General features: G+C 33.3%; 2 pseudogenes; one reads left to right on the top strand and one right to left on the bottom strand.

The window, feature by feature from the left end:
- The first annotated feature begins 1567 nt into the window (after positions 1-1567).
- LOC133668699 (uncharacterized) lies at positions 1568-14281 on the top strand (annotated as a pseudogene).
- LOC133668851 (small nucleolar RNA R71) lies at positions 3474-3584 on the bottom strand (annotated as a pseudogene).
- Positions 14282-16993: the final 2712 nt, after the last annotated feature.

Raw genomic sequence — 16993 nt, 5'->3', positions numbered from 1 at the left:
GCACACTTGTGAAACCTTTTGCTATGATAATGGGAAGTGTATTGTTGTCGCCAATGAATATATACTTCAAATTATTGGGCAAAGGTTTCAATTCTAACTAAGGGGCTTGTAGAATAGATGGCAAAAGTTTTTTATGTGAAGTACTAAATCAACAAAGACATTACCATGGGGAATGGTTTGCAAAGCTTGTAAAGCCAATGGTGATTCTTGCACATTTTGGGGAACACACGTGTGCTTCTCCATCTCTTATATCTTAGTAAAATCATAGTCATAGCTCAAAGTTACGCTTAATCCATCCTCACAATCAAAATAAAAAACTTGCTTCACACATTTATCAACTTGGTCATAGTATGTGATAGAATAAACATTGTTGTAAGGATATTTCATTGCCTCATGAAAATTAAATTCAATTTTTTTCATCTCCTACCTTCATAGACAAAGTATCCTTACTATAATCAATTTTTATATTGGCAGTTTTCAATAATGGTCTTCCAAACAATATAGGGGTGTTGTTGTTCGAGGAAGAATCATAAGATTTACGTTCCATATCAAGAATATAAAAGTCGCATGGACTAACGAAACTATCAATCTTGACTAGGATATCTTTTATCACACCAAGTGGGTAAACAATACTATGATCCACAAGTTGTATTACAATACTAGTTTTAATCAAAGGCTCAAGACTAAGAGGATCATAAACATATTTAAGCATAACGCTAAGGGATGCACCTAAATCATATAAGGCCCTTTTAAAACTGACATTACCAATAACACATGGGATAGTAAATGCACTTGGGTCTTTTTGCTTCAAAGGTAGATTCTTTTGAACAACAGTAGATACAACTCCACCCATACATACCGTTTCGTAACCTTTTAGCTTTTTTTTTTGTTTTTTTTTATTTTTTATAATTCAATAACATAAATAAAAAAATACAAGCACAAGCACACATTTTTTATTATATTTTTTCTTCTTTTGTTTTCTTTTTTCTTTTTTGCTTTTCTTCTTTTTTCTTTTTCTCTCTTTTTTTTTTCCATCCACAATACAAATTATAATATTCAAACTAAATGGAAATTACATTAAATAATCCAAAATTTACAAAACAGTCCCTAAAACTCCAGAAATTACAAAGGAAGTGCTTCAGGAACTGCAGAAATTCGTGCAGGAACGCTGGCGGCACATGTTCCAACGCGCCACCGTCACTGGCGGTGCGTGGCTTCACGTGCCGCCGCTGATTCCGGAAACGGGCGGATCTGCCCTGCTTTCTCCTTCTCTACCCTTCTCTACTGGCTGTCATAACCACCGCTACCTGCAAACAAGGAAAAAAAACAAGAAGAACGCAACAAACAATGATCTGCTCTCGGTCCACTTCCTTCTTTCAGATCTGTTTCACTGCAGATTTTTTTTTATTTCTGCCTTCTTCTCCTCTGCTTCAGGTAGCTAGCGGCAAGGAGGGGCTGCTGGCCTTTGGGTTTCTGTCTGGTCTGCAAGCGGTGTTGCACTGTCTCCGCTGCAGTGGAAGGCTGGCCGGCGAGAGCTGAGTCTACTGCCGACCGGTTGAATGGGACGATGAGATCGGGGAAGATCGGTCTGGGTTCTGTGGGAGAAAGACAGGATTCGGTGAAGAGGGAAGGTCCGTGGCTGAGTGGGAAGAAGAAATCGAAGGGAAAACTTGGGGAAAGGGGAGCAGCAGCTTGTGTGAAGGAAAATGGAGCTGCTGTGTCCTGGAGAAAGGAAGGGGGAGCAGCGGAGAGGGCAAGGAAATGGTGTTGGTTTGAGAAAAGAAGATGATGGTGGAACCGGCTGCGAAATTGAAGGCTTGTACAGGCGGCTGAAGAGGAAAAATCTGCAAAACCAAAGGAGAGAAGGGGGCGGCGGCTCTCCTTGAAAAAAAGATGGGTTTAGGGTTAGGTTTTTTTTTGTATTTTTTTAAGTTGTCAAAATTACCCCCCATCTGTTTTGAGTTGTATGCTGCTATTTATAGGCAGAGTATTTTTTTTCGGGCTTCAAAATTAGTCCCTCAAGTTTTGTGTTTGGCCCCTAATTTCAATCAATTCATTTGGTAAAAATTAAATTGGGTCTCTTAAAATTCTGATCTTTTTAATTAAGTCCAAATTAGGCTCCCAAACTTAATTTTTCACCAATTAAGTCCTCAAATTAATTTGACCCGCTTAAAGTATAATTAAGTCCTTGCACTTAATTTACTCCTTCAATTGGACCCAAATTAATTCTTGAACATAATTAAAATTTAATTTGGCCCATGATTAAATCAAATTGGCCCATTAAAAATTTAATTATGTCATTGGACTTAATTTTTATGCAAATTCATCCAATACTCATTTAATTTGACCTTTGATTTTGTATTTTTCTATTTTTCTATTTTTGGGCATAATAGGGTACAATTAGGCCTTGAAATTCCTCTGAAAATTGCAGCTTGATTTTTGCCTATTTTGCAGCCTTTCTTGGTCAGCTTTCTCTGCATTGCCAGCCTTTATTTTATTATTTTTTTTATTTTGATTTTTTTTTTGAAAGAAAATTGAATTTTGGGGAATCATCCAAAATTGGGTGATGACAATCCGATTGGAACCTCCTTTGTGTGTGGTTTCCAGTTGAATAATAAAAAGAGTTTATACTATAATTGTTTGAAATACCATTAGTGGATCCTCTAACCTTGACATTTGTTTTTAGGAGTGTTTAATCCTCACATTAATTTTACATCTCAAAGTCCTCTTTAACTTATTGTTGTTGTTGTTGTTGTTTATAATTTATATAGTTAACCTCCATGTGGTTCGACCCCGGTCTTGCCGGGTTATTTATTACTTAAACACTCCTACACTTGGGAGAAAACATCAATCTTTTGGTCGTGTCAAGTTTTTAGCACCGTTGCTGGGGAGGTAAATTCTTGTATAAATTATAATATTTATTTTATTTTCTCTTTTCACTTTTCATGTATCTAACTTTGTTTCTTTTGTTTTGTTTTCTTCTTCCTTTTATTCTCTTCCTACACGTGTATGAGAGTTTGGTCACCTACATTAAGTGGTAGACTTTGTAGGGTACCCTCATCATTTTCAGAAAATATAGCCGAAGAATATAACTAGTCACTTTATAATGAGAATAACCATGTTAGAACACTTAGAGACCATATAAATCCCACAAGAACAAATGCACCCTCATGTATAATTTTTCATCCTGATGCATCTCATTTTAATTTTAAGCCAGACATTATTCAACTTTTACCTTCTTTTCATGGCTTAGATCTAGAAAATTCATACTTGCTTTTGAGAGAATTTGAAGAAGTTTGTAACACCTATAATGACTTAAATTGTAGCATGAATACCATTAGATTAAAGCTTTTTCCTTTTTCATTAAAAGATAAAGCTAAAACATGGCTACAAAATCTTAGGTCATGATCCATTCGTTCTTGGGATGAAATGTAACAACAATTTTTAAAGAAGTTTTTTCCATCTCACAGAACAAACTCTTTCAAAAGACAAATCACCACTTTCACTCAAAAACCAGGTGAAACATTTTACCAATGTTGGGATCGGTATCAAGACTTACTTAATACTTGCCCTCATCATGGTTTTGAAACATGGAGATTGGTTCACAATTTTATAAAGGGTTAACACCTAAAGATAGATAAATGGTGGAATTCATATGCAATGGAACTTTTGAAAATAAAGACCCTGATGAAGCAATGGAGTACCTAGATTTGCTAGCTAAAAATGCTCAAAATTGAAACACTACGGGCACTTATGAGGCACCAGGTAAAACTCAACCTCATACATCTAGTGGAGGTATGTACAACCTTAGGGAAGATCATGACCTCCAAGCCAAATTTGCATCTTTAGCTAGAAAAGTCGAGGTACTTGAATGTAAAAAGAGTGGTCAATTAAAATATATTCAAGACATTGTGTGTCAAATCTGTGAAACAAATGAACATGCAATTAATGATTGTCCAACTTTGCCTTCTTTCAAGGAATGCCTCCATGAACAAGCCCATGCTTTAAACAGTTTTCAAAGGCCCAATCATAACCCATACTCGCAAACATACAACCCTGGTTGAAGAAATAACCCAAATTTTAGTTGGAAGAGTGGTAACAATAATGCACAAACTTCACAGCCATCGTTTCAAGCACACTATAATTTCCAAAATTCTCATGGATATGCATCTCCTTATGCTCCACCTCCTAGAATAAATATTGAGGAAATATTGCATGCATTTATTGAAAAGCAAGAGATAATCAACACTCAAAATGCTCAAACCATGGCAGATCTGAAAGATACTCTTGCAAAGTTCACATCTGCTCTCAGTTTTGAAGAGAAAGGTAAGTTTCCATCTCAACCACAGCAAAATCTCAGGGGGCAATACAATGCAAATGCAAGTAGTTCTGGAAGCCAACACATGGATCAAGTCAAATTAGTCACTACTCTTCGTAGTGGTAAGGTTATTGAAAAACCCACTCTTGAACCTTGTGAGAAAAAAGATGAGTTAATCTCTGAAGGTAAGGAAGGAGTTGAATATGAACATTGCAAAGAAAAGACTGATTCCCCATCAGCACTTCTATTTTCTCATGTCATGACCAAACAAAGGAAAGTCAATCACAACTCTGAAATCTTTGAAACTTTCAAACAGGTAAGGATCAATACACCTTTGTTGGATGCTATTAAACAGGTACCTTCCAATGCTAAATTTTTAAAAGATTTGTGCACTATGAAGAGAAAACTGAATGTGAAAAAGAAAGCATTTTTAGCCGAACAAGTAAGTGTTATTCTTCAGAACAATAATGCTTTGAAATATAAAGACCCTGGTTGTCCTACAATTTCTTGCTTTGTTAGAGAACATAAAATTGAAAGAGCTTTACTTGATCTTGGAGCTAGTATGAATTTACTTCCATATTCGGTTTTTCAAAGTCTCAATCTAGGTGAGTTAAAACCAACTTCTGTAACTCTTTTACTTGCTGATAGATCTGTAAAAGTGCCTAGAGGAATAGTTGAGGATGTGTTAGTACAAGTTGATAAATTCATTTACCCTGTAAATTTTGTTGTCTTAGATACACAACCTGTTGAAGCATGTAATTCAATTTCCGTCATTTTAGAACGTCCATTTCTTGCAACTTCTAATGCATTGATTAATTGTAGGAATGAACTGATGAAGCTATCATTTGGAAACATGACATTAGAGATGAATATTTTCAACATTTGTAAGCAACCTGGAGATGATAATGATTTACAACAAGGGGACTTTATTGAAAAATTAGTTCATGATCATTTTCAAACCACTTTCAGTGAAACTGAGATTGATGAATCTGACGATTTGCAAATGGTCTATTTTCAGGAAGAATCAAAGGCATGTAATTGGAGACCACAAATTGAAGAATTGCCACCACGATCAATTGAGTCCATACCTTCAAGTGTTCAACCAACAAAACCTGATTTGAAGTCGTTACCATTCAATCTCAAATACTCATTTTTGGGAGAAAATGAAACTTTTCTGGTAATAATCTCTTCAAAACTTAATGCACATCAAGAAGGTAAGTTATTACAAACTCTGAAAATGCACAAAAATGCAAGATGGACCATAGTTGACATAAAAGGAATTAGTCCTTTGATTTGCACCCACAGGATTTATTTTGAGGAACATGTTAAACCCTCTAGAGAAACGCAACGAAGGCTTAATCCTAATATGAAAAAAGTAGTGAAAATGAAGTCATTAAACTTCTAAATAATGGAATCATTTATCCTATTTCTAACAGCAAATGGGTAAGTCCTACCCAAGTTGTACCCAAGAAGTCTAGAGTCACTGTGATAACAAATGAGAAAAATGAGTTAATTCCAACTAGGACTATTACCAGTTGGTGCATGTGCATTGACTATAGAAAACTTAATTCAATGACTAGAAAAGATCATTTGCTTTTACCTTTCATGGATCAAATCCTAGAAAGAGTTGCAGGTCATAAATTTTATTGTTTCCTAGATGGCTATCAGGTTACAACCAAATTGAAATTGCATTGGAAGATCAAGAAAAGACTACTTTCACATGTCTATTTGGTACTTTTGCATATCGAAGAATGCCTTTTGGATTATGTAATGCACCAGCCACGTTTCAAAGATGCATGCTTAGCATATTTAGTAATATGGTTGAACGTTTTCTTGAGATTTTTATGATGATTTTTCTGTTTTTGGTGATTCATTTCATAATTGTTTAACTAACTTGGAAAAGGTTTTGAACAAGTGTGAAGAGAAGAATCTTGTATTGAATTGGGGAAAATGTCATTTTATGGTAACGAATGGCATTGTATTTGGTCTTATTATTTCATCAAAAGGAATTGAGGTTGACAAATCTAAAATTGAGTTAATTGCTAACTTGCCAACACCAAAATCTATTAAAGATGTTAGATCATTCTTAGGACATGCTGATTTTACAGAAGGTTCATCAAAGATTTTAGTGTAATATCTAAACCATTGTGTAACCTTCTAACAAAGGATAATATTTATGAGTGGACTGAACATTGTGAAGAAGCCTTTGTTAAACTTAAAAGCTTGCTAACTTCTGCTCCTGTCATCAACCTCCTGATTGGTCATTACCTTTTGAAATAATGTGTGACACTAGTGATTATATGGGTGCTGTCTTGGGACAAAAAAGATAAGAAACCTTATGTAATTTACTATGCAAGTAAAACTTTAAATAATGCTCAAATGAATTACACCACCACTGAAAAAGAATTACTTCAATTAGTATTTGCATATGAAAAATTTAGGTCTTATCTTGTTGGCTCACCTGTTGTTGTTTTCAGTGATCATGCAGCATTGAAATATCTTCTTTCTAAGAAAGATTCTAAGGCTAGATTGGTGCGGTGGATTTTGTTATTTCAAGAATTTGATATCACAATCAAAGACAAGAAAGGCACCGAAAATGTTGTCGCAGATCATTTGTCAAGATTGACAACAAATTTAAGATTTGACATCACACCAATCGATGATTACTTTCCTGATGAATCTTTATTTTATGTCTCTACAATGCCTTGGTTTGCTAATATTGTTAATTTTATTGTTTCAGGACAATTGCTAGCTCATTGGAATACCCAAGACAAAAGAAAGTTCTTGAACGAAGTGAAGAATTTTTATTGGGATGACCCTTATTTATTCAAATATTATCCTGATCAAATATTTCAAAGATGCATTCCTGACAATGAGGTAATTAGTATCATTAAATTTTGTCATTCTGAGGCATGTGGGGGTCATTTCTCATCAAGAAAGAGAACTACAAAAATCTTACAAAGTGAATTTTACTGGCCCACCATGTTCAAGGACTCACATGCATTCTGCAAGACTTGTGAAAATTGTCAAAAGTTAGGATCTATTTCAAAATGTCACTTGATGCCTTTAAATCCTATTCTTGTCATTGAAATCTTTGACTGTTGGGGTATAAATTCCATGGGTCCATTTCCTCCATCATTTGGTTTATTGTACATATTAGTCGCAGTAGATTATGTTTCAAAATAGATAGAGACAATTTCAAGTCGAAAAAATGATCACAAAACAGTGATAAAGTTTTTAAAAGAAAATATTTTGAGTCGATTTGAAATCCCTCGAGCCATGATAAATGATCGTGGAACACATTTCTGTAACAAACCATTTGAGTCTTTAATGAAGAAATATGGAACCACACACAAAGTTGCCACCTCTTATCACCTTCAGACGAGTGGTCAGGTAGAACTTGCTAACAGGGAGATCAAACAGATCTTGGAGAAAATAGTGAACCCTAATCGGAAAGATTGGTCTTTAAGACTTAATGATGCACTTTGGGCTTATCGAACTGCTTATAAAACATCATTGGATATGTCACCTTATAGACTAGTCTATGGAAAACCTTGTCACTTGCCTGTAGAACTTGAACATAAAGCTTATTAGGCTATTAAAGCTTTCAATTCAAACCTTGATGATGCTAGTCAACTGCGAAAATTACAAATAAATGAGCTTGAGAAATAAAAAATGATGCATATGAAAATTCAAGAATTCATAAAGCAAGAATCAAAGAGTTTCATGATAAGAAAATACTAAGAAAAACATTCAATGTTGGTCAAAAAGTCTTGCTTTATAATTCTCGACTCCATTTATTTCATGAAAAACTAAGATCAAGATGGAGTGGTCCTTTTATTGTGAAACATGTGTATCCATATGGAGTCTGTGATATCAAGAATCCAAAGAACGGCAATGTTTTCAAGGTAAATGGACATCGTTTAAAAGTTCACTTTAATAATTTTTCAGTTGAAAATGATTCTATTGAATTGAGTGATCCTGTATATAAAGATTGATACTTTTTATCACATTTTTTTGTGTTTTGTTTTGATGTGAATTTTGTTTTGCTAGTCTCTCTTACCCCGGTCAAATGGCGGATAACGGTATTTCGTGACTTAAGTCGGTTCTTTCAGTTTCTTATAATAACTGATATTTGTATATATATTTGTGCAATTCTTTGCTCTTTCTCCCTTCTTTGAATCTCTTCTCCAATTCTCATTTGAAAATGGACACCACTCTTGAAAAATTAAAAAAGTATTTTCTCGTTTTGCCTTCAAATGCGATTGCAAAAATTTACCGTGCTAGGTGTGCAAGATTGAGGTTGTTAATAAATCATGGAATTCTTGAAGATATTCACTGGCTAATTAAAGTAAAAGTTCGATTATCAGGTGAGTCCTCTAATTCTTTCATTTCATACATGTCTAGGACAGGTAAAAGCACTTTTGCAAAGAAACATCGTGCAAAACAACTGAAAGTTTGTCACAAATGTGCCAGATTGACTTGTAATGCAACATGTCATTCTTTAGGAATGGTATCTGTAAACCGTGAAGATAAAATACAATCCATTAAGGATGGCCTAAGTAAGGGGTTTTTCGATAATCTTCTATTGACTCTTGAGACGCATCCTAGTGGAGATGTGCATCGTGCAATTCATAATTTATGGCCACAATTCCATAAAGAACATGCTCGACATAGTCTTGGGAATCTGACTAAAAACAACCCTGTTTGCCAGTTTTTAAGAAAACTGGATGGGAAGCCTATCCCCGACCCATAGAGGGCGTTTAAGTTGTTCTTGGACGTAAAACCAAGGGAAGATGTGAGCCACAATCACAACTACCTGTACATACACATGTTTTTTCAAAATAAATAAAGAGAGATAGAGTGAGTGAGACTTCAGCTGACCTACATATAGGTAGTATGATTGCATTTTCAATTTCTCATCTATAAAATCTTCTCTTCCTTCCCTTCATTTCTACTCAACCCATACATTTAACAAATATAGAAGTGTGTAGAAATGGCAGGTTCCTCAAGTCATCACATAAGAAATATTTGTGTTTTCAGTGGATCCAGTCCTGGGAAAGAAAAAGAGTTTTTAGAATCAGCAAATCATATTGGTTAGGTACTAGCTGAGAGAAAGATTCATTTAGTGTATGGAGGAGGCAGCCTTGGGTTAACGGGGGGTGTGTCAATAGCTGTATTTTTAGGAGGTAGTCAGGTTTTGGGGGTCATCCCCAAAGCTTTAGCAAAAGGGGACATCATTGGCAAAACAATTGGAGAGGAACTACAGGTCCCTACAATGTCTGATCAACTGAATGCAATGTTTAACCATGATGATGCCTTCATTGCTTTACCAGGTAGTCTGGACACATTGGAAGAGATCTTTCATATTTCCTCTTGGGCCCAACTGCACATTCACCATAAACCCATAGGTTTGTTAAATGTTAATGGTTTTTATGATAAGTTGTTGTCTTTTCTTGATCATGCTGTGGAACAGGAATTTTTAACATCTTCGGCACGACAAATCATAATCTATGCTGCTACTGCTGAACAATTGATTACCAACTACAATCTTTCATCCCTGTAATTGATCCCTCCATGAGTCGCATAAATTGGTCAACTAAGGAAAGCCATAAAAATCTTAGATTGGATTTGAGCCTTCGTTTGTAAAAATTTTGTGTCTTTTGGTTTTATTATTGTGTTTTGTTGTTTCTTATATTTGTTTAAGTGTGTTTCAGGTTTGTCAGTGTTTGTTATTTCAGGTGATGTCTTCTTTACTCTATCTTTCTACCTTAGGACATTGAGGACAATGTCTCATTTTGGTTAGAGGGAAAGGGTAGTAGTTGATATTTAAAAAAATTAATTAACTGTATTTTTTATTTCATAAACCATTTGCAAAACTGTTGTTACTAGGATGGCAGAGTAAAGGATTTCTTTTGTTAAAGTGACTCTTGAGACGCATCTTAGTAAACATTCTTAACAAAGTCTATCAGAATACTTCTTGAAATATTCAGGTTTACAAACTCTCGCATTATTATCACTTAATTCCACTCATATACTCATTTAACAAGTATTCTTAAACCTTCATTCACACACATACTTTAACATATGATTGTGGGTTACATATTGGATTATTATATTATTTATGTTTTTTTGTTAAAGGTAACAACTAAGAAAAAGGGATAGTATATAATTTGCAAAAAAAAAAACAAACAAACAAACAAAAAATTAATGATAATAAAAACGTAGATAAGTTTGGTTTCATAGCCTTCCTAACCTAAGCAATTAAGCCCGAATGGGTTTTTAACACCTAATACCCTAAAGTCAACTGACTTGGGAGCTATTGGCCCAACGCTTGTTTCATGAGTTGAGGAGAAAAGTTTAAGGGAATCAAACATTGCACTATCTACGTATTAGTATCTGTAACCCGAGTTACTAAGCTCGTAGGGGTGTCTTAACACCTAATGCCCTAAGACCAACTGGTCTGGGAGTCATTAGCCGAAAGCTCGTTACATGGGTTAAAGATGCATTGTGTTTTAAGTTATATGTATATATATAAAAAGAAGAAAAAGATAATAATCTCAATCCAAGGAAGTTAACCTTAAACATTAGAACAAAAATTTTGTTTTCTTCTAAGTAAAGCCCCATAACTATGTGTTGATATATTAAGCACAAAAGGAAGGTTTATTAATATCTTGTTTAAGAGGTATTAAGAAAATATATAAATTTAATGAGAGTTTGTTTATCTGGATAAATTAATGGAAGTTAAATGATGAATGCCTTGCTTTATGGAATTTACAAATTATTTTTCTATTTTAACGCTTTGATTACTAGGGACTAGTAATAAGCTGGTTGGGGAGTGTGATTAGTACTTAAAAGTGCATTTTTATCAAGGTATTATATCATCATTTTGCACTTGAAGTATCAATAACTCCTTAAATAAAGCATGTTTTATAATAACAAGTCTAATACCATAAGATACCTTTAATTTATGGTAAATATTCATCTTAAATGCAGGCCTATCACATAAATGAAAGGATTGATTGATGAGTTTAAGTACTGAAATTCAAAAGACAAAGATAGGGCCAAACTTAGAAAAGAGATGCTGGTTCAGTCCAAACAAGAACACTGTTTGGTTATCGGGTCATATCTGGAGCTGTAGATCTTGGATTTAGGTATGCTTTATATGGATAGAAAGCTAAGACATAGGCCTAAAACTTTCATGCTGAGTCCAAGATTTAAAAAGGTCGTTTTCAAGTCCAAATTATAGCAACAACGAAGAAGTCTGAATCTGTCCTGCAAGCCAGACACTGTTCAGTGTTCAGCCCATATCTTGAGTTCTAGAAGTACAAATGAACTCATTTTTTTTTGTTGGAAAGCTGAAAAATTTCCTAGAACTTTCATTATTCAAGTCTGTTCGAATTCTGACGTTAACATTGACTTTTTGTTCAGATAAGAAGATAAGGATTGTCACCAAGTCAAGAGTTGGCCACCCACTCAACAATTAGTCATCAAATCAATAGTTCCATATTTTTGCCTATAAAAGAAGGCATTTGCCACGCATTTAAGAGCTTGGTTGTTCAGATCAAGATCTCGCTCTTGCTCTTTCTCTTCTCTCTCTCTCTCTCTCTCTCTTTATATTTTTGTAATGCTTAAGTTTTGCTTTCATTAATATCATGTTTATGCTTTTCATTTTCTTTCCTTTACTTAGTTAACTTGTATCTTATTTATGTTCTTATCTTGTTTATTTATGTTTCTCTTCTTCATTATGTTTAGCTAAGTTTATTATGTCAAGGTGAAAAAGTTACACTAATGGTGTAAGAATAAGTATAATATAAACTTAATATGGACTTCAATGCATATATCCTAAACAACTTGCTATTAACATGTCTTATTATTTTTATCTTATTAATTCTTAATACCTTGCTTGTTAAATGGTTAATTTAGATTTATGTTGTATAACATTTGGTACAATAAATGTTTGGCACTTTCATAGCCCAACCATATGGTATAACCTACACATGTGCTATGAAAGGAACTTGATTTGTTGTTAACATAAGTTAGCATCATGAATTCCTGACAATATTTAAAAGTTTGGTGTTACTTAAATAAGATAATTAATATGATCATGTTAACAATTTATAATGAGCTATTAATGACAAATCATCCGATTGGAACCTTTTTTGTGTGTGGTTTCCAGTTGAGTAATAAAATAGTTTATACTATACTTGTTTGAAATACCATTAGTGGATCCTCTAACCTTGACAATTATTTTTATCAGTGTTTAATCCTCACATTAATCTTACATCGCAAAGTCCTCTTTAACTTATTATTGTTGTTGTTGTTGTTGTTGTTGTTGTTATTTATAATTTATATAGTTAATCTCCCTGTAGTTCGACCCTGATCTTGTCGGGTTATTTATTACTTCGACACTCCTACACTCAGGAGAAGACATCAATCTTTTGGTCGTGTCTCTACCTTCGTAAAAGAGTCTCTACCTCATTGGGCTCATTTCTAACCGTTCTAAAATCTAAATTTTAGCGTCGTATTTATTTCGCACTTTGTATCTTTAATATATAAGGATGTAATCTATTGTGTAATTTTACACACCCCAAATATTAAAGTTTACATCTACACCCTAATATATAGTGAACAAATGATTGGTGGGGGGTTTTTTGACATCTTGGTCAAATCCTAACAAATAATCATAAATTAGTTATGATATCCCTTTTTTTTCATTTTTAAAATATGAGAAAAATATATTTTTTTAATGAAAATATGCTTGGAAAACCTTTAGGATTTGATCGTATGCATGAAAACAAAATATTTTTTTGTTTTTTTTGTTTTTTGAAAGGGGAAATTAATTTGAAATTTTGATTATTATTTTTTTGAATTTTCAAAAAACATTTAAGAAATGTTTTGAAGAAAACCGAGTATTTTAATATCAAATCTATATTTTATAGTGTATATATACAACCTTGACATTATAAAAAATTTTAGAAAACAAGCGACAAAATCACAAATTTTTTTAAAGGACTTTTAAAAAAATATTTGAATTGTTTTTGTCTTTTATAATATATAATATTATATATTATTATTAAATATATGGGTTGGGCCTAACCCATTCGGGTTCGGCCATCTGGTGGCCTGAAAAAGTTGGGCCTATATCGGCCCAATTGATGTGGTCTTTTTTTTGTTTTTTTAGGTTTGGCCCTAACTCGGCATAACCATATGGGCTGAGCTGAAGCGAGTCCAACCCGACAAGGTAGGGCCGACTAACGGCCCAACAACCTTTTTTTTAGGGGGTTGGATCCAGCCTAGGGCCCACATGGTTGCTGGCCCGGCCCGGCCCAGCAACCATGTTAATTATAATATGTTCCTTACATGCAAAACGAATTCTCATTCTGCATACAGGCGATGAATTCTGCAGGGGGTAGAAGAAGGAGGAGGAGAAGAGAGAAGGGAACTACCTGGCATGAAGGCTTCAACTATCAGAAGGAGGTTCAACTAGTGACTGTGGAGGGGTTGGCTGCCGTAGTTGTTGTTATTTATGTTGCTGGAGTTGCTGTTATTATGGCTGGTGTTGGAGCTACTGGAGTGGCTGAGGAGAGAGTCGTCGCCCTTACTACTGTTGGGAAGTATGAAAGTTGCTAGACAAGGTGGTGGTTGCTACTGCTACTATTAGGTCACGGTGGCAAAGGAGGAAAAAGATATAAAATGATAATGGTAGAAAATTGGGGGAAAGGGTGGTTTTTTTCCAAGTTTGGCCTATGATTTCTCCTTTTTAGGCCATCAAAATTCACCTTTATTTCTTAAAGGCAGAAGAGGGACACTTTGTCTCTTGTGGTGCCAGATCTTGGCCCTTGGTTCAATCTGGAAAAATCACCACTGTTGGTTCAAAATAGCTATCATGGGCTATCAGATTTGTTGCAAGAAATGGCTAGTCGAGTCAACTACTTTGGGGCAGTGCCACAACCGTTATAGCTTTAATCAGCCAAACTTAATTTTTCACCAATTAAACTCCTAATAAAATTAATTTGACATATTTAAAGTATAATTAAGTCCTTACACCTAATTAAATCCTTCAATTGAACCCAAATTAATTCTTAAACATAATTAAACTTTAATTTGGCACATGATTAAATCAAATTGGCTAATTAAAAATCTAATTATGTCTTTAGGCTTAATTTTTATACAGATTCATTCAATAATAATTTAATTTGATCTTCAATATGCATTATCTTTCCAATATAGGGTAAAATAGGATACAATTAGACTCTTAATTTCATTCAAAATTATAACTTGATTTTTCTGTATATTTGGAATCCTCTTGAGCTTGCTTTTGCCAAAATATCAGTCTTCTTACTATTATTATTGGGTAATTGATTTTTTAGGAGCAGTCGTGTGCAACTTAAAAAAATTTGGCCATGATATTTTTTGACTATTTGGTTACATCATCAATTCCTTGAAAAGGATATTCATGAAGTTGGACTAAATGTCTAAAACTACCATCGAATCCTCCAAAAACTAGTGAAGGCAATGCCATCATAAATGGTGGTAGAGGTATAGGTTGTATAAAAGCACTATGATTTTATTCATGTGTATCTTTTTGTTTTTCTTGAGAATTAAATGTTGAAGAGGCTACTTAATTAGCTCTTATATTTATGATTGGCTGGTAGATTATTTATTACCATTTAATTGGTCATAACTATGGCTAATATTGATTGTTCATCAATCATAATGATGGTATTTTTACCTTTTTCTAGGTGGCATGATTACTAACTAATTGAACAATATTGAATATTGCTCCACTAGGCATCAATTTGTTGATTGATTAGCTAATTTTCTAAATCAATTATGCTACTTGTTCTTTATTTATTACTTCAAATTAGAAAAAATTATGTTTAGAAACTTAATCCTCATCATAAGTATATAGCAGCCTCACAAATCAAATAGAGTGTGAGTGTCTAATATTCCAATCCCTAGAAAGGAATATTGTTTTGGGTAATTCCAGGTAAAAGAAAAATAAAAGGTAAGAAGAAAGAAAGAAAAAATAAACTATTTGGAATGTGAAGAAAAGTTCTAAATAAAACATTAAGGAAAAAATAATGATACATTGCAAGAAAGTTGTAGATTGCATAAAGAAATTGTGTATATAGAGTTGACCATCTTGTTAATAACTAGATGACCTATTTATATTATTACAAAGTCTGAATCTTACGCGAACTATAATTTCTAACTCTATACAAATTATTCATAACATATCAAGAGCTTACAACAGGAATACTAATATAATTTATATTTCTATAAGCACCTCTCTTTCTTAACAATCACATATTTCCACACTAATTTGTAATTTCTTCTAGTATAATATGCTATAAACCCTTATTTAGAGTAGGACTTGATCTTCTAGTCAATCACAAGAACCCTTATTTTTATGGTCGGTTGCTTTTTTCTTGATCGATCAAGTCTTTATCACTCTTAGATGATCATGACTCTTAGTTTCCTTGATCGATCTTTTCCTATCTTTCTTGGTCGATTTGGACTTTTTATATACCTAGTTAATTTCACTATTAATGATCATTTTTATCTTTTTTTATCTTTGATTGGTCATGAACAAGTACTAGTTTTATATAGATGACACATAAATATTTATTTTTAGTGTAAACACTCTGAAAGTTGCTCAAAACCATGATTATCCAAGCAACTCAATTGGCAAGGCTTAGATTTTAAAATTATTTGTGTAATTCTACATACAATTTTACATTTTCACTTTAACTTCTCATACTTTCAAGATATTGAAATAAGAGTAAAAAAGTTAGCACCCTAAAATTTCTATTGTTTTATCATGGTTGTCCAGGTATTGTTTTCAACAAAATGTTATAAAACCTCCCTTCAAAAACTCATATAACATATGTTTATCAATCAAGTTAAAACACAAGAATAATATTGGTACAATATATATTATCTTGATTTCCTCTTCTTGAATCTATTCCAAATTTTAACCAAACTCCAAAACTCTAATAATTTATGCATCTATTAGAAGTTTATTTAACCCCTAAGCTATCTTATGGATTGTTTTAAATTAAAATAGATGGCTAATAAATAATAATAACAATTTTACAAAAATCAACCACAACAAGAAACAAAATAAAAGAAATACAACCACTTAAATAAGCTTTGTCAATTAAGTACACTAACTTTAAGGATCAAACCAACTTCTTTATGTTTAATAAAATTATCAAATTCTCACCTAGGGGTGAGCAAACAAATTAAAAAAATTATTAAACTAAGAAAAAAAATTAACAAAAAAATAAGGAAAAAAAATAATAAAAACAATTAGAAAATCAAAAAAAAAATTGGTTTCAGAAACCTGAAACCAATTGAACAAGATCAAATTAGACAGGTTCAACCAAAAAGTTACAAATGATGTTAAGTTAACAAGAGAATAAATAGTCAATTGTAAGCAAACTCTAAAATTAAAAACACTCTTAAATATCACTGTTGCATGCCCCTTCTCATTCCCCTTCTCCTCCATGCCTTTTCTTTATCGATCTCCTTCATCACAGCCCGCCCATCCCCCTCCCCCCATCTGCCTTTCTAATCTCTCATGGAAACCCCTTCATCTTTTATTGAATGTATCCTTATTTACTCATATGAGTTTTTCTTTTGTTTTGACTTGTTTCTGGTTTTTAT

This window comes from Populus nigra, chromosome 11, assembly GCF_951802175.1.
Source record: "Populus nigra chromosome 11, ddPopNigr1.1, whole genome shotgun sequence".
NCBI lineage: Eukaryota > Viridiplantae > Streptophyta > Magnoliopsida > Malpighiales > Salicaceae > Populus > Populus nigra.
The sequence above is the reverse complement of the archived record's forward strand: the minus strand, read 5'-3'. Positions and strand labels throughout refer to the sequence as shown.